Source organism: Crinia signifera, chromosome 8 (genome assembly GCF_055691185.1).
Source record: "Crinia signifera chromosome 8, ASM5569118v1, whole genome shotgun sequence".
In the NCBI taxonomy this organism is placed as follows: domain Eukaryota; kingdom Metazoa; phylum Chordata; class Amphibia; order Anura; family Myobatrachidae; genus Crinia; species Crinia signifera.
Window position 1 is genome coordinate 70790319 of NC_139224.1, and position 17407 is coordinate 70807725.

The 17407-nt window shown below is 39.1% G+C and overlaps 37 non-coding genes and 1 pseudogene across 38 annotated transcripts in view; all 38 read right to left on the reverse strand.

Annotated features, from left to right (window-relative positions):
- LOC146027235 (protein shisa-9B pseudogene) overlaps positions 1-17407 on the reverse strand; it is a 604201-nt pseudogene that overhangs the window by 399939 nt on the left and 186855 nt on the right. The gene's annotated exons all lie outside the window — the stretch shown is intronic.
- On the reverse strand, positions 291-409 carry LOC146029995 (5S ribosomal RNA). The gene has a single exon (XR_014455513.1). It is a non-coding gene; the product is annotated as a 5S ribosomal RNA (ribosomal RNA).
- On the reverse strand, positions 755-873 carry LOC146030898 (5S ribosomal RNA). Its single transcript, XR_014456380.1, has one exon. It is a non-coding gene; the product is annotated as a 5S ribosomal RNA (ribosomal RNA).
- LOC146031432 (5S ribosomal RNA) lies at positions 1219-1337 on the reverse strand. Its single transcript, XR_014456899.1, has one exon. It is a non-coding gene; the product is annotated as a 5S ribosomal RNA (ribosomal RNA).
- Positions 1683-1801, reverse strand: LOC146031565 (5S ribosomal RNA). Its single transcript, XR_014457030.1, has one exon. It is a non-coding gene; the product is annotated as a 5S ribosomal RNA (ribosomal RNA).
- Positions 2147-2265, reverse strand: LOC146033120 (5S ribosomal RNA). The gene has a single exon (XR_014458530.1). It is a non-coding gene; the product is annotated as a 5S ribosomal RNA (ribosomal RNA).
- LOC146030006 (5S ribosomal RNA) lies at positions 2611-2729 on the reverse strand. The gene has a single exon (XR_014455524.1). It is a non-coding gene; the product is annotated as a 5S ribosomal RNA (ribosomal RNA).
- Positions 3075-3193, reverse strand: LOC146034798 (5S ribosomal RNA). The gene has a single exon (XR_014460201.1). It is a non-coding gene; the product is annotated as a 5S ribosomal RNA (ribosomal RNA).
- LOC146030018 (5S ribosomal RNA) lies at positions 3539-3657 on the reverse strand. Its single transcript, XR_014455534.1, has one exon. It is a non-coding gene; the product is annotated as a 5S ribosomal RNA (ribosomal RNA).
- LOC146033304 (5S ribosomal RNA) lies at positions 4003-4121 on the reverse strand. The gene has a single exon (XR_014458714.1). It is a non-coding gene; the product is annotated as a 5S ribosomal RNA (ribosomal RNA).
- Positions 4478-4596, reverse strand: LOC146032054 (5S ribosomal RNA). Its single transcript, XR_014457502.1, has one exon. It is a non-coding gene; the product is annotated as a 5S ribosomal RNA (ribosomal RNA).
- Positions 4942-5060, reverse strand: LOC146031311 (5S ribosomal RNA). The gene has a single exon (XR_014456780.1). It is a non-coding gene; the product is annotated as a 5S ribosomal RNA (ribosomal RNA).
- Positions 5406-5524, reverse strand: LOC146030031 (5S ribosomal RNA). Its single transcript, XR_014455545.1, has one exon. It is a non-coding gene; the product is annotated as a 5S ribosomal RNA (ribosomal RNA).
- LOC146034241 (5S ribosomal RNA) lies at positions 5870-5988 on the reverse strand. Its single transcript, XR_014459648.1, has one exon. It is a non-coding gene; the product is annotated as a 5S ribosomal RNA (ribosomal RNA).
- Positions 6334-6452, reverse strand: LOC146030718 (5S ribosomal RNA). The gene has a single exon (XR_014456208.1). It is a non-coding gene; the product is annotated as a 5S ribosomal RNA (ribosomal RNA).
- LOC146030042 (5S ribosomal RNA) lies at positions 6798-6916 on the reverse strand. Its single transcript, XR_014455556.1, has one exon. It is a non-coding gene; the product is annotated as a 5S ribosomal RNA (ribosomal RNA).
- Positions 7261-7379, reverse strand: LOC146034839 (5S ribosomal RNA). Its single transcript, XR_014460243.1, has one exon. It is a non-coding gene; the product is annotated as a 5S ribosomal RNA (ribosomal RNA).
- On the reverse strand, positions 7725-7843 carry LOC146030054 (5S ribosomal RNA). Its single transcript, XR_014455567.1, has one exon. It is a non-coding gene; the product is annotated as a 5S ribosomal RNA (ribosomal RNA).
- Positions 8188-8306, reverse strand: LOC146030523 (5S ribosomal RNA). Its single transcript, XR_014456014.1, has one exon. It is a non-coding gene; the product is annotated as a 5S ribosomal RNA (ribosomal RNA).
- LOC146032941 (5S ribosomal RNA) lies at positions 8652-8770 on the reverse strand. The gene has a single exon (XR_014458352.1). It is a non-coding gene; the product is annotated as a 5S ribosomal RNA (ribosomal RNA).
- LOC146030813 (5S ribosomal RNA) lies at positions 9098-9216 on the reverse strand. The gene has a single exon (XR_014456297.1). It is a non-coding gene; the product is annotated as a 5S ribosomal RNA (ribosomal RNA).
- Positions 9563-9681, reverse strand: LOC146030065 (5S ribosomal RNA). The gene has a single exon (XR_014455578.1). It is a non-coding gene; the product is annotated as a 5S ribosomal RNA (ribosomal RNA).
- LOC146030077 (5S ribosomal RNA) lies at positions 10027-10145 on the reverse strand. Its single transcript, XR_014455589.1, has one exon. It is a non-coding gene; the product is annotated as a 5S ribosomal RNA (ribosomal RNA).
- Positions 10491-10609, reverse strand: LOC146030090 (5S ribosomal RNA). The gene has a single exon (XR_014455601.1). It is a non-coding gene; the product is annotated as a 5S ribosomal RNA (ribosomal RNA).
- Positions 10954-11072, reverse strand: LOC146030101 (5S ribosomal RNA). The gene has a single exon (XR_014455612.1). It is a non-coding gene; the product is annotated as a 5S ribosomal RNA (ribosomal RNA).
- On the reverse strand, positions 11418-11536 carry LOC146030637 (5S ribosomal RNA). The gene has a single exon (XR_014456126.1). It is a non-coding gene; the product is annotated as a 5S ribosomal RNA (ribosomal RNA).
- Positions 11882-12000, reverse strand: LOC146030638 (5S ribosomal RNA). Its single transcript, XR_014456127.1, has one exon. It is a non-coding gene; the product is annotated as a 5S ribosomal RNA (ribosomal RNA).
- Positions 12329-12447, reverse strand: LOC146030814 (5S ribosomal RNA). The gene has a single exon (XR_014456298.1). It is a non-coding gene; the product is annotated as a 5S ribosomal RNA (ribosomal RNA).
- On the reverse strand, positions 12793-12911 carry LOC146030350 (5S ribosomal RNA). Its single transcript, XR_014455849.1, has one exon. It is a non-coding gene; the product is annotated as a 5S ribosomal RNA (ribosomal RNA).
- On the reverse strand, positions 13258-13376 carry LOC146030113 (5S ribosomal RNA). Its single transcript, XR_014455623.1, has one exon. It is a non-coding gene; the product is annotated as a 5S ribosomal RNA (ribosomal RNA).
- LOC146030125 (5S ribosomal RNA) lies at positions 13722-13840 on the reverse strand. The gene has a single exon (XR_014455628.1). It is a non-coding gene; the product is annotated as a 5S ribosomal RNA (ribosomal RNA).
- On the reverse strand, positions 14185-14303 carry LOC146031834 (5S ribosomal RNA). The gene has a single exon (XR_014457286.1). It is a non-coding gene; the product is annotated as a 5S ribosomal RNA (ribosomal RNA).
- Positions 14649-14767, reverse strand: LOC146030136 (5S ribosomal RNA). The gene has a single exon (XR_014455639.1). It is a non-coding gene; the product is annotated as a 5S ribosomal RNA (ribosomal RNA).
- On the reverse strand, positions 15112-15230 carry LOC146031363 (5S ribosomal RNA). The gene has a single exon (XR_014456831.1). It is a non-coding gene; the product is annotated as a 5S ribosomal RNA (ribosomal RNA).
- LOC146031089 (5S ribosomal RNA) lies at positions 15576-15694 on the reverse strand. Its single transcript, XR_014456566.1, has one exon. It is a non-coding gene; the product is annotated as a 5S ribosomal RNA (ribosomal RNA).
- LOC146030141 (5S ribosomal RNA) lies at positions 16040-16158 on the reverse strand. Its single transcript, XR_014455644.1, has one exon. It is a non-coding gene; the product is annotated as a 5S ribosomal RNA (ribosomal RNA).
- On the reverse strand, positions 16504-16622 carry LOC146030861 (5S ribosomal RNA). The gene has a single exon (XR_014456343.1). It is a non-coding gene; the product is annotated as a 5S ribosomal RNA (ribosomal RNA).
- On the reverse strand, positions 16968-17086 carry LOC146030639 (5S ribosomal RNA). Its single transcript, XR_014456129.1, has one exon. It is a non-coding gene; the product is annotated as a 5S ribosomal RNA (ribosomal RNA).

The following is a 17407-nucleotide window of genomic DNA, read 5'->3' on the forward strand; positions in this document are numbered from 1 at the left end:
AAAAGTTTCCTAACTGTATTGGCTTACTGAAAAAAATCATGTGTTGGTAATGTAAAAAGACATAAAGGACATAATATTAGCAGGTGGTCTCAAATTAAACTATTAAAGAGGCTCAACACTGTTTAGCTGCCAAAAGCAGTTGGAATTGGGCCTAAACAGTGTGGTAAGTTTTTAGGTGATGGCTATTGTGTCTGTTTGACCTCTCCCAAATGTCTGTATTGGCAATAAAAATAAAAAGTTTCCAATTAAAATAGCAAGAGAATAAAAACAATTTGCCAGTAATGGGAAAAAACCTACAGCACCTGGTGTTCCCATGTGGTCTCCCACCCAAGTACTAACCAGGCCCAACACTGCTTAGCTTCCAAGATCAGACGAGATTGGGCGTATCCAATGTGGTATGGCTGTAGGTGAGACACCGGCACTTTTTTGCCCTCTTCTACTTCTATAACCAGGTAAGCTAATATAAAAGTTTCCTAACTGTATTGGCTTACTGAAAAAAATCATGTGTTGGTAATGTAAAAAGACCTAAAGGACATAATATTAGCATGTGGTCTCAAATTAAACTATTAAAGAGGCTCAACACTGTTTAGCTGCCAAAAGCAGTTGGAATTGGGCCTAAACAGTGTGGTAAGTTTTTAGGTGATGGCTATTGTGTCTGTTTGACCTCTCCCAAATGTCTGTATTGGCAATAAAAATAAAAAGTTTCCAATTAAAATAGCAAGAGAATAAAAACAATTTGCCAGTAATGGGAAAAAACCTACAGCACCTGGTGTTCCCATGTGGTCTCCCACCCAAGTACTAACCAGGCCCAACACTGCTTAGCTTCCAAGATCAGACGAGATTGGGCGTATCCAATGTGGTATAGCTGTAGGTGAGATAATGGCACTTTTTTGCCCTCTTCTACTTCTATAACCAGGTAAGCTAATAAAAAAGGTTCCTAACTGTATTGGCTTACTGAAAAAAATCATGTGTTGGTAATGTAAAAAGACCTAAAGGACATAATATTAGCAGGTGGTCTCAAATTAAACTATTAAAGAGGCTCAACACTGTTTAGCTGCCAAAAGCAGTTGGAATTGGGCCTAAACAGTGTGGTAAGTTTTTAGGTGATGGCTATTGTGTCTGTTTGACCTCTCCCAAATGTCTGTATTGGCAATAAAAATAAAAAGTTTCCAATTAAAATAGCAAGAGAATAAAAACAATTTGCCAGTAATGGGAAAAAACCTACAGCACCTGGTGTTCCCATGTGGTCTCCCACCCAAGTACTAACCAGGCCCAACACTGCTTAGCTTCCAAGATCAGACGAGATTGGGCGTATCCAATGTGGTATGGCTATAGATGAGATAACGGCACTTTTTTGCCCTCTTCTACTTCTATAACCAGGTAAGCTAATATAAAAGTTTCCTAACTGTATTGGCTTACTGAAAAATATCATGTGTTGGTAATGTAAAAAGACCTAAAGGACATAATATTAGCAGGTGGTCTCAAATTAAACTATTAAAGAGGCTCAACACTGTTTAGCTGCCAAAAGCAGTTGGAATTGGGCCTAAACAGTGTGGTAAGTTTTTAGGTGATGGCTATTGTGTCTGTTTGACCTCTCCCAAATGTCTGTATTGGCAATAAAAATAAAAAGTTTCCAATTAAAATAGCAAGAGAATAAAAACAATTTGCCAGTAATGGGAAAAAACCTACAGCACCTGGTGTTCCCATGTGGTCTCCCACCCAAGTACTAACCAGGCCCAACACTGCTTAGCTTCCAAGATCAGACGAGATTGGACGTATCCAATGTGGTATGGCTGTAGGTGAGATACATGCACTTTTTTGCCCTCTTCTACTTCTTTAACAAGGTAAGTTAATAAAAAAGTTTCCTAACTGTATTGGCTTACTGAAAAAAATCATGTGTTGGTAATGTAAAAAGACCTACAGGACATAATATTAGAAGGTGGTCTCAAATTAAACTATTAAAGAGGCTCAACACTTTTTAGCTGCCAAAAGCAGTTGGAATTGGGCCTAAACAGTGTGGTAAGTTTTTAGGTGATGGCTATTGTGTCTGTTTGACCTCTCCCAAATGTCTGTATTGGCAATAAAAATAAAACGTTTCCAATTAAAATAGCAAGAGAATAAAAACAATTTGCCAGTAATGGGAAAAAACCTACAGCACCTGGTGTTCCCATGTGGTCTACCACCCAATTACTAACCAGGCCCAACATTGCTTAGCTTCCAAGATCAGACGAGATTGGGCGTATCCAATGTGGTATGGCTGTAGGTGAGATACAGGCACTTTTTTGCCCTCTTCTACTTCTTTAACAAGGTAAGTTAATAAAAAAGTTTCCTAACTGTATTGGCTTACTGAAAAAAATCATGTGTTGGTAATGTAAAAAGACCTACAGGACATAATATTAGAAGGTGGTCTCAAATTAAACTATTAAAGAGGCTCAACACTGTTTAGCTGCCAAAAGCAGTTGGAATTGGGCCTAAACAGTGTGGTAAGTTTTTAGGTGATGGCTATTGTGTCTGTTTGACCTCTCCCAAATGTCTGTATTGGCAATAAAAATAAAAAGTTTCCAATTAAAATAGCAAGAGAATAAAAACAATTTGCCAGTAATGGGAAAAAACCTACAGCACCTGGTGTTCCCATGTGGTCTCCCACCCAAGTACTAACCAGGCCCAACACTGCTTAGCTTCCAAGATCAGACGAGATTGGGCGTATCCAATGTGGTATGGCTGTAGGTGAGATACCGGCACTTTTTTGCCCTCTTCTACTTCTATAACCAGGTAAGCTAATAAAAAAGGTTCCTAACTGTATTGGCTTACTGAAAAAAATCATGTGTTGGTAATGCAAAAAGACCTACAGGTCATGATATTAGCAGGTGGTCTCAAATTAAACTACTAAAGAGGATCAACACTGTTTAGCTGCCAAAAGCAGTTGGAATTGGGCCTAAACAGTGTGGTAAGTTTTTAGGTGATGGCTATTGTGTCTGTTTGACCTCTCCCAAATGTCTGTATTGGCAATAAAAATAAAAAGTTTCCAATTAAAATAGCAAGAGAATAAAAACAAATTGCCAGTAATGGGAAAAAACCTACAGCACCTGGTGTTCCCATGTGGTCTACCACCCAATTACTAACCAGGCCCAACACTGCTTAGCTTCCAAGATCAGACGAGATTGGGCGTATCCAATGTGATATGGCTGTAGGTGAGATACAGGCACTTTTTTGCCCTCTTCTACTTCTATAACCAGGTAAGCTAATAAAAAAGTTTCCTAACTGTATTGGCTTACTGAAAAAAATCATGTGTTGGTAATGTAAAAAGACCTAAAGGACATAATATTAGCAGGTGGTCTCAAATTAAACTATTAAAGAGGCTCAACACTGTTTAGCTGCCAAAAGCAGTTGGAATTGGGCCTAAACAGTGTGGTAAGTTTTTAGGTGATGGCTATTGTGTCTGTTTGACCTTTCCCAAATGTCTGTATTGGCAATAAAAATAAAAAGTTTCCAATTAAAATAGCAAGAGAATAAAAACAATTTGCCAGTAATGGGAAAAAACCTACAGCACCTGGTGTTCCCATGTGGTCTCCCACCCAAGTACTAACCAGGCCCAACACTGCTTAGCTTCCAAGATCAGACGAGATTGGGCGTATCCAATGTGGTATGGCTGTAGGTGAGATACCGGCACTTTTTTGCCCTCTTCTACTTCTATAACCAGGTAAGCTAATAAAAAAGGTTCCTAACTGTATTGGCTTACTGAAAAAAATCATGTGTTGGTAATGCAAAAAGACCTACAGGTCATGATATTAGCAGGTGGTCTCAAATTAAACTACTAAAGAGGCTCAACACTGTTTAGCTGCCAAAAGCAGTTGGAATTGGGCCTAAACAGTGTGGTAAGTTTTTAGGTGATGGCTATTGTGTCTGTTTGACCTCTCCCAAATGTCTGTATTGGTAATAAAAATAAAAAGTTTCCAATTAAAATAGCAAGAGAATAAAAACAAATTGCCAGTAATGGGAAAAAACCTACAGCACCTGGTGTTCCCATGTGGTCTCCCACCCAAGTACTAACCAGGCCCAATACTGCTTAGCTTCCAAGATCAGACGAGATTGGGCGTATCCAATGTGATATGGCTGTAGGTGAGATGTAGGTGAGATACAGGCACTTTTTTGCCCTCTTCTACTTCTATAACCAGGTAAGCTAATAAAAAAGTTTCCTAACTGTATTGGCTTACTGAAAAAAATCATGTGTTGGTAATGTAAAAAGACCTAAAGGACATAATATTAGCAGGTGGTCTCAAATTAAACTATTAAAGAGGCTCAACACTGTTTAGCTGCCAAAAGCAGTTGGAATTGGGCCTAAACAGTGTGGTAAGTTTTTAGGTGATGGCTATTGTGTCTGTTTGACCTCTCCCAAATGTCTGTATTGGCAATAAAAATAAAAAGTTTCCAATTAAAATAGCAAGAGAATAAAAACAATTTGCCAGTAATGGGAAAAAACCTACAGCACCTGGTGTTCCCATGTGGTCTCCCACCCAAGTACTAACCAGGCCCAACACTGCTTAGCTTCCAAGATCAGACGAGATTGGGCGTATCCAATGTGATATGGCTGTAGGCGAGATACAGGCACTTTTTTGCCCTCTTCTACTTCTATAACCAGGTACGCTAATAAAAAAGTTTCCTAACTGTATTGGCTTACTGAAAAAAATCATGTGTTGGTAATGTAAAAAGACCTAAAGGACATAATATTAGCAGGTGGTCTCAAATTAAACTATTAAAGAGGCTCAACACTGTTTAGCTGCCAAAAGCAGTTGGAATTGGGCCTAAACAGTGTGGTAAGTTTTTAGGTGATGGCTATTGTGTCTGTTTGACCTCTCCCAAATGTCTGTATTGGCAATAAAAATAAAAAGTTTCCAATTAAAATAGCAAGAGAATAAAAACAATTTGCCAGTAATGGGAAAAAACCTACAGCACCTGGTGTTCCCATGTGGTCTCCCACCCAAGTACTAACCAGGCCCAACACTGCTTAGCTTCCAAGATCAGACGAGATTGGGCGTATCCAATGTGATATGGCTGTAGGTGAGATCCAGGCACTTTTTTGCCCTCTTCTACTTCTATAACCAGGTAAGCTAATAAAAAAGTTTCCTAACTGTATTGGCTTACTGAAAAAAATCATGTGTTGGTAATGTAAAAAGACCTAAAGGACATAATATTAGCAGGTGGTCTCAAATTAAACTATTAAAGAGGCTCAACACTGTTTAGCTGCCAAAAGCAGTTGGAATTGGGCCTAAACAGTGTGGTAAGTTTTTAGGTGATGGCTATTGAGTCTGTTTGACCTCTCCCAAATGTCTGTATTGGCAATAAAAATAAAAAGTTTCCAATTAAAATAGCAAGAGAATAAAAACAATTTGCCAGTAATGGGAAAAAACCTACAGCACCTGGTGTTCCCATGTGGTCTCCCACCCAAGTACTAACCAGGCCCAACACTGCTTAGCTTCCAAGATCAGACGAGATTGGGCGTATCCAATGTGGTATGGCTGTAGGTGAGATACAGGCACCTTTTTGCCCTCTTCTACTTCATTAACAAGGTAAGTTAATAAAAAAGTTTCCTAACTGTATTGGCTTACTGAAAAAAATCATGTGTTGGTAATGTAAAAAGACCTACAGGACATAATATTAGCAGGTGGTCTCAAATTAAACTATTAAAGAGGCTCAACACTGTTTAGCTGCCAAAAGCAGTTGGAATTGGGCCTAAACAGTGTGGTAAGTTTTTAGGTGATGGCTATTGTGTCTGTTTGACCTCTCCCAAATGTCTGTATTGGCAATAAAAATAAAAAGTTTCCAATTAAAATAGCAAGAGAATAAAAACAATTTGCCAGTAATGGGAAAAAACCTACAGCACCTGGTGTTCCCATGTGATCTTCCGCCCAAGTACTAACCAGGCCCAACACTGCTTAGCTTCCAAGATCAGACGAGATTGGGCGTATCCAATGTGGTATGGCTGTAGGTGAGATACAGGCACTTTTTTGCCCTCTTCTACTTCTATAACCAGGTAAGCTAATAAAAAAGTTTCCTAACTGTATTGGCTTACTGAAAAAAATCATGTGTTGGTAATGTAAAAAGACCTACAGGACATAATATTAGCAGGTGGTCTCAAATTAAACTACTAAAGAGGCTCAACACTGTTTAGCTGCCAAAAGCAGTTGGAATTGGGCCTAAACAGTGTGGTAAGTTTTTAGGTGATGGCTATTGTGTCTGTTTGACCTCTCCCAAATGTCTGTATTGGCAATAAAAATAAAAAGTTTCCAATTAAAATAGCAAGAGAATAAAAACAATTTGCCAGTAATGGGAAAAAACCTACAGCACCTGGTGTTCCCATATGGTCTCCCACCCAAGTACTAACCAGGCCCAACACTGCTTAGCTTCCAAGATCAGACGAGATTGGGCGTATCCAATGTGGTATGGCTGTAGGTGAGATACCGGCACTTTTTTGCCCTCTTCTACTTCTATAACCAGGTAAGCTAATAAAAAAGGTTCCTAACTGTATTGGCTTACTGAAAAAAATCATGTGTTGGTAATGCAAAAAGACCTACAGGTCATGATATTAGCAGGTGGTCTCAAATAAAACTACTAAAGAGGCTCAACACTGTTTAGCTGCCAAAAGCAGTTGGAATTGGGCCTAAACAGTGTGGTAAGTTTTTAGGTGATGGCTATTGTGTCTGTTTGACCTCTCCCAAATGTCTGTATTGGCAATAAAAATAAAAAGTTTCCAATTAAAATAGCAAGAGAATAAAAACAATTTGCCAGTAATGGGAAAAAACCTACAGCACCTGGTGTTCCCATGTGGTCTCCCACCCAAGTACTAACCAGGCCCAACACTGCTTAGCTTCCAAGATCAGACGAGATTGGGCGTATCCAATGTGGTATGGCTGTAGGTGAGATACAGGCACTTTTTTCCCTCTTCTACTTCTTTAACAAGGTAAGTTAATAAAAAAGTTTCCTAACTGTATTGGCTTACTGAAAAAAATCATGTGTTGGTAATGTAAAAAGACCTACAGGACATAATATTAGAAGGTGGTCTCAAATTAAACTATTAAAGAGGCTCAACACTGTTTAGCTGCCAAAAGCAGTTGGAATTGGGCCTAAACAGTGTGGTAAGTTTTTAGGTGATGGCTATTGTGTCTGTTTGACCTCTCCCAAATGTCTGTATTGGCAATAAAAATAAAAAGTTTCCAATCAAAATAGCAAGAGAATAAAAACAATTTGCCAGTAATGGGAAAAAACCTACAGCACCTGGTGTTCCCATGTGGTCTCCCACCCAAGTACTAACCAGGCCAAACACTGCTTAGCTTCCAAGATCAAACGAGATTGGGCGTATCCAATGTGATATGGCTGTAGATGAGATACTGGCACTTTTTTGCCCTCTTCTACTTCTATAACCAGGTAAGCTAATAAAAAAGGTTCCTAACTGTATTGGCTTACTGAAAAAAATCATGTGTTGGTAATGCAAAAAGACCTACAGGTCATGATATTAGCAGGTGTTCTCAAATAAAACTACTAAAGAGGCTCAACACTGTTTAGCTGCCAAAAGCAGTTGGAATTGGGCCTAAACAGTGTGATACGTTTTTAGGTGATGGCTATTGTGTCTGTTTGACCTCTCCCAAATGTCTGTATTGGCACTAAAAATAAAAAGTTTCCAATTAAAATAGCAAGAGAATAAAAACAATTTGCCAGTAATGGGAAAAAACCTACAGCACCTGGTGTTCCCATGTGGTCTCCCACCCAAGTACTAACCAGGCCCAACACTGCTTAGCTTCCAAGATCAGACGAGATTGGGCGTATCCAATGTGGTATGGCTGTAGGTGAGATACAGGCACTTTTTTCCCTCTTCTACTTCTTTAACAAGGTAAGTTAATAAAAAAGTTTCCTAACTGTATTGGCTTACTGAAAAAAATCATGTGTTGGTAATGTAAAAAGACCTACAGGACATAATATTAGAAGGTGGTCTCAAATTAAACTATTAAAGAGGCTCAACACTGTTTAGCTGCCAAAAGCAGTTGGAATTGGGCCTAAACAGTGTGGTAAGTTTTTAGGTGATGGCTATTGTGTCTGTTTGACCTCTCCCAAATGTCTGTATTGGCAATAAAAATAAAAAGTTTCCAATTAAAATAGCAAGAGAATAAAAACAATTTGCCAGTAATGGGAAAAAACCTACAGCACCTGGTGTTCCCATGTGGTCTCCCACCCAAGTACTAACCAGGCCCAACACTGCTTAGCTTCCAAGATCAGACGAGATTGGGCGTATACAATGTGGTATGGCTGTAGGTGAGATACTGGCACTTTTTTGCCCTCTTCTACTTCTATAACCAGGTAAGCTAATAAAAAAGGTTCCTAACTGTATTGGCTTACTGAAAAAAATCATGTGTTGGTAATGCAAAAAGACCTACAGGTCATGATATTAGCAGGTGTTCTCAAATAAAACTACTAAAGAGGCTCAACACTGTTTAGCTGCCAAAAGCAGTTGGAATTGGGCCTAAACAGTGTGGTAAGTTTTTAGGTGATGGCTATTGTGTCTGTTTGACCTCTCCCAAATGTCTGTATTGGCAATAAAAATAAAAAGTTTCCAATTAAAATAGCAAGAGAATAAAAACAATTTGCCAGTAATGGGAAAAAACCTACAGCACCTGGTGTTCCCATGTGGTCTCCCACCTAAGTACTAACCAGGCCCAACACTGCTTAGCTTCCAAGATCAGACTAGATTGGGCGTATCCAATGTGGTATGGCTGTAGGTGAGATACAGGCACTTTTTTGCCCTCTTCTACTTCTATAACCAGGTAAGCTAATAAAAAAGTTTCCTAACTGTATTGGCTTACTGAAAAAAATCATGTGTTGGTAATGTAAAAAGACCTAAAGGACATAATATTAGCAGGTGGTCTCAAATTAAACTACTAAAGAGGCTCAACACTGTTTAGCTGCCAAAAGCAGTTGGAATTGGGCCTAAACAGTGTGGTAAGTTTTTAGGTGATGGCTATTGTGTCTGTTTGACCTCTCCCAAATGTCTGTATTGGCAATAAAAATAAAAAGTTTCCATAAAAACAATTTGCCAGTAATGGGAAAAAACCTACAGCACCTGGTGTTCCCATGTGGTCTCCCACCCAAGTACTAACCAGGCCCAACACTGCTTAGCTTCCAAGATCAGACGAGATTGGGCGTATCCAACGTGGTATGGCTGTAGGTGAGATACCAGTACTTTTTTGCCCTCTTCTACTTCTATAACCAGGTAAGCTAATATAAAAGTTTCCTAACTGTATTGGCTTACTGAAAAAAATCATGTGTTGGTAATGTAAAAAGACCTACAGGACATAATATTAGCAGGTGGTCTCAAATTAAACTACTAAAGAGGCTCAACACTGTTTAGCTGCCAAAAGCAGTTGGAATTGGGCCTAAACAGTGTGGTAAGTTTTTAGGTGATGGCTATTGTGTCTGTTTGACCTCTCCCAAATGTCTGTATTGGCAATAAAAATAAAAAGTTTCCAATTAAAATAGCAAGAGAATAAAAACAATTTGCAAGTAATGGGGAAAAAACCTACAGCACCTGGTGTTCCCATGTGGTCTCCCACCCAAGTACTAACCAGGCCCAACACTGCTTAGCTTCCAAGATCAGACGAGATTGGGCGTATCCAATGTGGTATGGCTGTAGGTGAGATACCGGCACTTTTTTGCCCTCTTCTACTTCTATAACCAGGTAAGCTAATAAAAAAGGTTCCTAACTGTATTGGCTTACTGAAAAAAATCATGTGTTGGTAATGCAAAAAGACCTACAGGTCATGATATTAGCAGGTGGTCTCAAATAAAACTACTAAAGAGGCTCAACACTGTTTAGCTGCCAAAAGCAGTTGGAATTGGGCCTAAACAGTGTGGTAAGTTTTTAGGTGATGGCTATTGTGTCTGTTTGACCTCTCCCAAATGTCTGTATTGGCAATAAAAATAAAAAGTTTCCAATTAAAATAGCAAGAGAATAAAAACAATTTGCCAGTAATGGGAAAAAACCTACAGCACCTGGTGTTCCCATGTGGTCTCCCACCCAAGTACTAACCAGGCCCAACACTGCTTAGCTTCCAAGATCAGACGAGATTGGGCGTATCCAATGTGGTATGGCTGTAGGTGAGATACTGGCACTTTTTTGCCCTCTTTTACTTCTATAACCAGGTAAGCTAATAAAAAAGGTTCCTAACTGTATTGGCTTATTGAAAAAAATCATGTGTTGGTAATGCAAAAAGACCTACAGGTCATGATATTAGCAGGTGGTCTCAAATAAAACTACTAAAGAGGCTCAACACTGTTTAGCTGCCAAAAGCAGTTGGAATTGGGCCTAAACAGTGTGGTAAGTTTTTAGGTGATGGCTATTGTGTCTGTTTGACCTCTCCCAAATGTCTGTATTGGCAATAAAAATAAAAAGTTTCCAATTAAAATAGCAAGAGAATAAAAACAATTTGCCAGTAATGGGAAAAAACCTACAGCACCTGGTGTTCCCATGTGGTCTCCCACCCAAGTACTAACCAGGCCCAACACTGCTTAGCTTCCAAGATCAGACGAGATTGGGCGTATCCAATGTGGTATGGCTGTAGGTGCGGTACAGGCACTTTTTTCCCTCTTCTACTTCTTTAACAAGGTAAGTTAATAAAAAAGTTTCCTAACTGTATTGGCTTACTGAAAAAAATCATGTGTTGGTAATGTAAAAAGACCTACAGGACATAATATTAGAAGGTGGTCTCAAATTAAACTATTAAAGAGGCTCAACACTGTTTAGCTGCCAAAAGCAGTTGGAATTGGGCCTAAACAGTGTGGTAAGTTTTTAGGTGATGGCTATTGTGTCTGTTTGACCTCTCCCAAATGTCTGTATTGGCAATAAAAATAAAAAGTTTCCAATTAAAATAGCAAGAGAATAAAAACAATTTGCCAGTAATGGGAAAAAACCTACAGCACCTGGTGTTCCCATGTGGTCTCCCACCCAAGTACTAACCAGGCCCAACACTGCTTAGCTTCCAAGATCAGACGAGATTGGGCGTATCCAATGTGGTATGGCTGTAGGTGAGATACAGGCACTTTTTTGCCCTCTTCTACTTCTATAACCAGGTAAGCTAATAAAAAAGTTTCCTAACTGTATTGGCTTACTGAAAAAAATCATGTGTTGGTAATGTAAAAAGACCTACAGGACATAATATTAGCAGGTGGTCTCAAATTAAACTATTAAAGAGGCTCAACACTGTTTAGCTGCCAAAAGCAGTTGGAATTGGGCCTAAACAGTGTGGTAAGTTTTTAGGTGATGGCTATTGTGTCTGTTTGACCTCTCCCAAATGTATGTATTGGCAATAAAAATAAAAAGTTTCCAATTAAAATAGCAAGAGAATAAAAACAATTTGCCAGTAATGGGAAAAAACCTACAGCACCTGGTGTTCCCATGTGGTCTCCCACCTAAGTACTAACCAGGCCCAACACTGCTTAGCTTCCAAGATCAGACGAGATTGGGCGTATCCAATGTGGTATGGCTGTAGGTGAGATACAGGCACTTTTTTGCCCTCTTCTACTTCTATAACCAGGTAAGCTAATAAAAAAGGTTCCTAACTGTATTGGCTTACTGAAAAAAATCATGTGTTGGTAATGCAAAAAGACCTATAGGTCATGATATTAGCAGGTGGTCTCAAATTAAACTACTAAAGAGGCTCAACACTGTTTAGCTGCCAAAAGCAGTTGGAATTGGGCCTAAACAGTGTGGTAAGTTTTTAGGTGATGGCTATTGTGTCTGTTTGACCTCTCCCAAATGTCTGTATTGGCAATAAAAATAAAAAGTTTCCAATTAAAATAGCAAGAGAATAAAAACAATTTGCCAGTAATGGGAAAAAACCTACAGCACCTGGTGTTCCCATGTGGTCTCCCACCTAAGTACTAACCAGGCCCAACACTGCTTAGCTTCCAAGATCAGACGAGATTGGGCGTATCCAATGTGGTATGGCTGTAGGTGAGATACAGGCACTTTTTTGCCCTCTTCTACTTCTATAACCAGGTAAGCTAATAAAAAAGTTTCCTAACTGTATTGGCTTACTGAAAAAAAATCATGTGTTGGTAATGTAAAAAGACCTAAAGGACAAAATATTAGCAGGTGGTCTCAAATTAAACTACTAAAGAGGCTCAACACTGTTTAGCTGCCAAAAGCAGTTGGAATTGGGCCTAAACAGTGTGGTAAGTTTTTAGGTGATGGCTATTGTGTCTGTTTGACCTCTCCCAAATGTCTGTATTGGCAATAAAAATAAAAAGTTTCCATAAAAACAATTTGCCAGTAATGGGAAAAAACCTACAGCACCTGGTGTTCCCATGTGGTCTCCCACCCAAGTACTAACCAGGCCCAACACTGCTTAGCTTCCAAGATCAGACGAGATTGGGCGTATCCAACGTGGTATGGCTGTAGGTGAGATACCGGTACTTTTTTGCCCTCTTCTACTTCTATAACCAGGTAAGCTAATATAAAAGTTTCCTAACTGTATTGGCTTACTGAAAAAAATCATGTGTTGGTAATGTAAAAAGACCTACAGGACATAATATTAGCAGGTGGTCTCAAATTAAACTACTAAAGAGGCTCAACACTGTTTAGCTGCCAAAAGCAGTTGGAATTGGGCCGAAACAGTGTGGTAAGTCTTTAGGTGATGGCTATTGTGTCTGTTTGACCTCTCCCAAATGTCTGTATTGGCAATAAAAAGATAAAGTTTTCAATTTAAATAGCTAGAGAATAAAAACAATTTGCCAGTAATGGTAAAAAACCTACAGCACCTGGTGTTCCCATGTGGTCTCCCACCCAAGTACTAACCAGGCCCAACACTGCTTAGCTTCCAAGATCAGACGGGATTGGGCATATCCAATGTGGTATGGCTGTAGGTGAGATGCAGGCACTTTTTTGCCCTCTTCTACTTCTTTAACAAGGTAAGTTAATAAAAAAGTTTCCTAACTGTATTGGCTTACTGAAAAAAATCATGTGTTGGTAATGTAAAAAGACCTACAGGACATAATATTAGCAGGTGGTCTCAAATTAAACTACTAAAGAGGCTCAACACTGTTTAGCTGCCAAAAGCAGTTGGAATTGGGCCTAAACAGTGTGGTAAGTTTTTAGGTGATGGCTATTGTGTCTGTTTGACCTCTCCCAAATGTCTGTATTGGCAATAAAAATAAAAAGTTTCCAATTAAAATAGCAAGAGAATAAAAACAATTTGCAAGTAATGGGGAAAAAACCTACAGCACCTGGTGTTCCCATGTGGTCTCCCACCCAAGTACTAACCAGGCCCAACACTGCTTAGCTTCCAAGATCAGACGAGATTGGGCGTATCCAATGTGGTATGGCTGTAGGTGAGATACCGGCACTTTTTTGCCCTCTTCTACTTCTATAACCAGGTAAGCTAATAAAAAAGGTTCCTAACTGTATTGGCTTACTGAAAAAAATCATGTGTTGGTAATGCAAAAAGACCTACAGGTCATGATATTAGCAGGTGGTCTCAAATAAAACTACTAAAGAGGCTCAACACTGTTTAGCTGCCAAAAGCAGTTGGAATTGGGCCTAAACAGTGTGGTAAGTTTTTAGGTGATGGCTATTGTGTCTGTTTGACCTCTCCCAAATGTCTGTATTGGCAATAAAAATAAAAAGTTTCCAATTAAAATAGCAAGAGAATAAAAACAATTTGCCAGTAATGGGAAAAAACCTACAGCACCTGGTGTTCCCATGTGGTCTCCCACCCAAGTACTAACCAGGCCCAACACTGCTTAGCTTCCAAGATCAGACGAGATTGGGCGTATCCAATGTGGTATGGCTGTAGGTGAGATACAGGCACTTTTTTCCCTCTTCTACTTCTTTAACAAGGTAAGTTAATAAAAAAGTTTCCTAACTGTATTGGCTTACTGAAAAAAATCATGTGTTGGTAATGTAAAAAGACCTACAGGACATAATATTAGAAGGTGGTCTCAAATTAAACTATTAAAGAGGCTCAACACTGTTTAGCTGCCAAAAGCAGTTGGAATTGGGCCTAAACAGTGTGGTAAGTTTTTAGGTGATGGCTATTGTGTCTGTTTGACCTCTCCCAAATGTCTGTATTGGCAATAAAAATAAAAAGTTTCCAATCAAAATAGCAAGAGAATAAAAACAATTTGCCAGTAATGGGAAAAAACCTACAGCACCTGGTGTTCCCATGTGGTCTCCCACCCAAGTACTAACCAGGCCCAACACTGCTTAGCTTCCAAGATCAAACGAGATTGGGCGTATCCAATGTGATATGGCTGTAGGTGAGATACTGGCACTTTTTTGCCCTCTTCTACTTCTATAACCAGGTAAGCTAATAAAAAAGGTTCCTAACTGTATTGGCTTACTGAAAAAAATCATGTGTTGGTAATGCAAAAAGACCTACAGGTCATGATATTAGCAGGTGTTCTCAAATAAAACTACTAAAGAGGCTCAACACTGTTTAGCTGCCAAAAGCAGTTGGAATTGGGCCTAAACAGTGTGATACGTTTTTAGGTGATGGCTATTGTGTCTGTTTGACCTCTCCCAAATGTCTGTATTGGCAATAAAAATAAAAAGTTTCCAATTAAAATAGCAAGAGAATAAAAACAATTTGCCAGTAATGGGAAAAAACCTACAGCACCTGGTGTTCCCATGTGGTCTCCCACCCAAGTACTAACCAGGCCCAACACTGCTTAGCTTCCAAGATCAGACGAGATTGGGCGTATCCAATGTGGTATGGCTGTAGGTGAGATACAGGCACTTTTTTCCCTCTTCTACTTCTTTAACAAGGTAAGTTAATAAAAAAGTTTCCTAACTGTATTGGCTTACTGAAAAAAATCATGTGTTGGTAATGTAAAAAGACCTACAGGACATAATATTAGAAGGTGGTCTCAAATTAAACTATTAAAGAGGCTCAACACTGTTTAGCTGCCAAAAGCAGTTGGAATTGGGCCTAAACAGTGTGGTAAGTTTTTAGGTGATGGCTATTGTGTCTGTTTGACCTCTCCCAAATGTCTGTATTGGCAATAAAAATAAAAAGTTTGCAATTAAAATAGCAAGAGAATAAAAACAATTTGCCAGTAATGGGAAAAAACCTACAGCACCTGGTGTTCCCATGTGGTCTCCCACCCAAGTACTAATCAGGCCCAACACTGCTTACCTTCCAAGATCAGACGAGATTGGGCGTATCCAATGTGGTATGGCTGTAGGTGAGATACAGGCACTTTTTTGCCCTCTTCTACTTCTATAACCAGGTAAGCTAATAAAAAAGGTTCCTAACTGTATTGGCTTACTGAAAAAAATCATGTGTTGGTAATGCAAAAAGACCTACAGGTCATGATATTAGCAGGTGTTCTCAAATAAAACTACTAAAGAGGCTCAACACTGTTTAGCTGCCAAAAGCAGTTGGAATTGGGCCTAAACAGTGTGGTAAGTTTTTAGGTGATGGCTATTGTGTCTGTTTGACCTCTCCCAAATGTCTGTATTGGCAATAAAAATAAAAAGTTTCCAATTAAAATAGCAAGAGAATAAAAACAATTTGCCAGTAATGGGAAAAAACCTACAGCACCTGGTGTTCCCATGTGGTCTCCCACCCAAGTACTAACCAGGTCCAACACTGCTTAGCTTCCAAGATCAGACGAGATTGGGCGTATCCAATGTGGTATGGCTGTAGGTGAGATACTGGCACTTTTTTGCCCTCTTCTACTTCTATAACCAGGTAAGCTAATAAAAAAGGTTCCTAACTGTATTGGCTTATTGAAAAAAATCATGTGTTGGTAATGCAAAAAGACCTACAGGTCATGATATTAGCAGGTGGTCTCAAATAAAACTACTAAAGAGGCTCAACACTGTTTAGCTGCCAAAAGCAGTTGGAATTGGGCCTAAACAGTGTGGTAAGTTTTTAGGTGATGGCTATTGTGTCTGTTTGACCTCTCCCAAATGTCTGTATTGGCAATAAAAATAAAAAGTTTCCAATTAAAATAGCAAGAGAATAAAAACAATTTGCCAGTAATGGGAAAAAACCTACAGCACCTGGTGTTCCCATGTGGTCTCCCACCCAAGTACTAACCAGGCCCAACACTGCTTAGCTTCCAAGATCAGACGAGATTGGGCGTATCCAATGTGGTATGGCTGTAGGTGAGATACAGGCACTTTTTTGCCCTCTTCTACTTCTATAACCAGGTAAGCTAATAAAAAAGTTTCCTAACTGTATTGGCTTACTGAAAAAAATCATGTGTTGGTAATGTAAAAAGACCTACAGGACATAATATTAGCAGGTGGTCTCAAATTAAACTATTAAAGAGGCTCAACACTGTTTAGCTGCCAAAAGCAGTTGGAATTGGGCCTAAACAGTGTGGTAAGTTTTTAGGTGATGGCTATTGTGTCTGTTTGACCTCTCCCAAATGTATGTATTGGCAATAAAAATAAAAAGTTTCCAATTAAAATAGCAAGAGAATAAAAACAATTTGCCAGTAATGGGAAAAAACCTACAGCACCTGGTGTTCCCATGTGGTCTCCCACCCAAGTACTAACCAGGCCCAACACTGCTTAGCTTCCAAGATCAGACGAGATTGGGCGTATCCAATGTGGTATGGCTGTAAGTGAGATACTGGCACTTTTTTGCCCTCTTCTACTTCTATAACCAGGTAAGCTAATAAAAAAGGTTCCTAACTGTATTGGCTTACTGAAAAAAATCATGTGTTGGTAATGCAAAAAGACCTATAGGTCATGATATTAGCAGGTGGTCTCAAATTAAACTACTAAAGAGGCTCAACACTGTTTAGCTGCCAAAAGCAGTTGGAATTGGGCCTAAACAGTGTGGTAAGTTTTTAGGTGATGGCTATTGTGTCTGTTTGACCTCTCCCAAATGTCTGTATTGGCAATAAAAATAAAAAGTTTCCAATTAAAATAGCAAGAGAATAAAAACAATTTGCCAGTAATGGGAAAAAACCTACAGCACCTGGTGTTCCCATGTGGTCTCCCACCTAAGTACTAACCAGGCCCAACACTGCTTAGCTTCCAAGATCAGACGAGATTGGGCGTATCCAATGTGGTATGGCTGTAGGTGAGATACTGGCACTTTTTTGCCCTCTTCTACTTCTATAACCAGGTAAGCTAATAAAAAAGGTTCCTAACTGTATTGGCTTATTGAAAAAAATCATGTGTTGGTAATGCAAAAAGACCTACAGGTCATGATATTAGCAGGTGGTCTCAAATAAAACTACTAAAGAGGCTCAACACTGTTTAGCTGCCAAAAGCAGTTGGAATTGGGCCTAAACAGTGTTGTAAGTTTTTAGGTGATGTCTATTGTGTCTGTTTGACCTCTCCCAAATGTCTGTATTGGCAATAAAAATAAAAAGTTTCCAATTAAAATAGCAAGAGAATAAA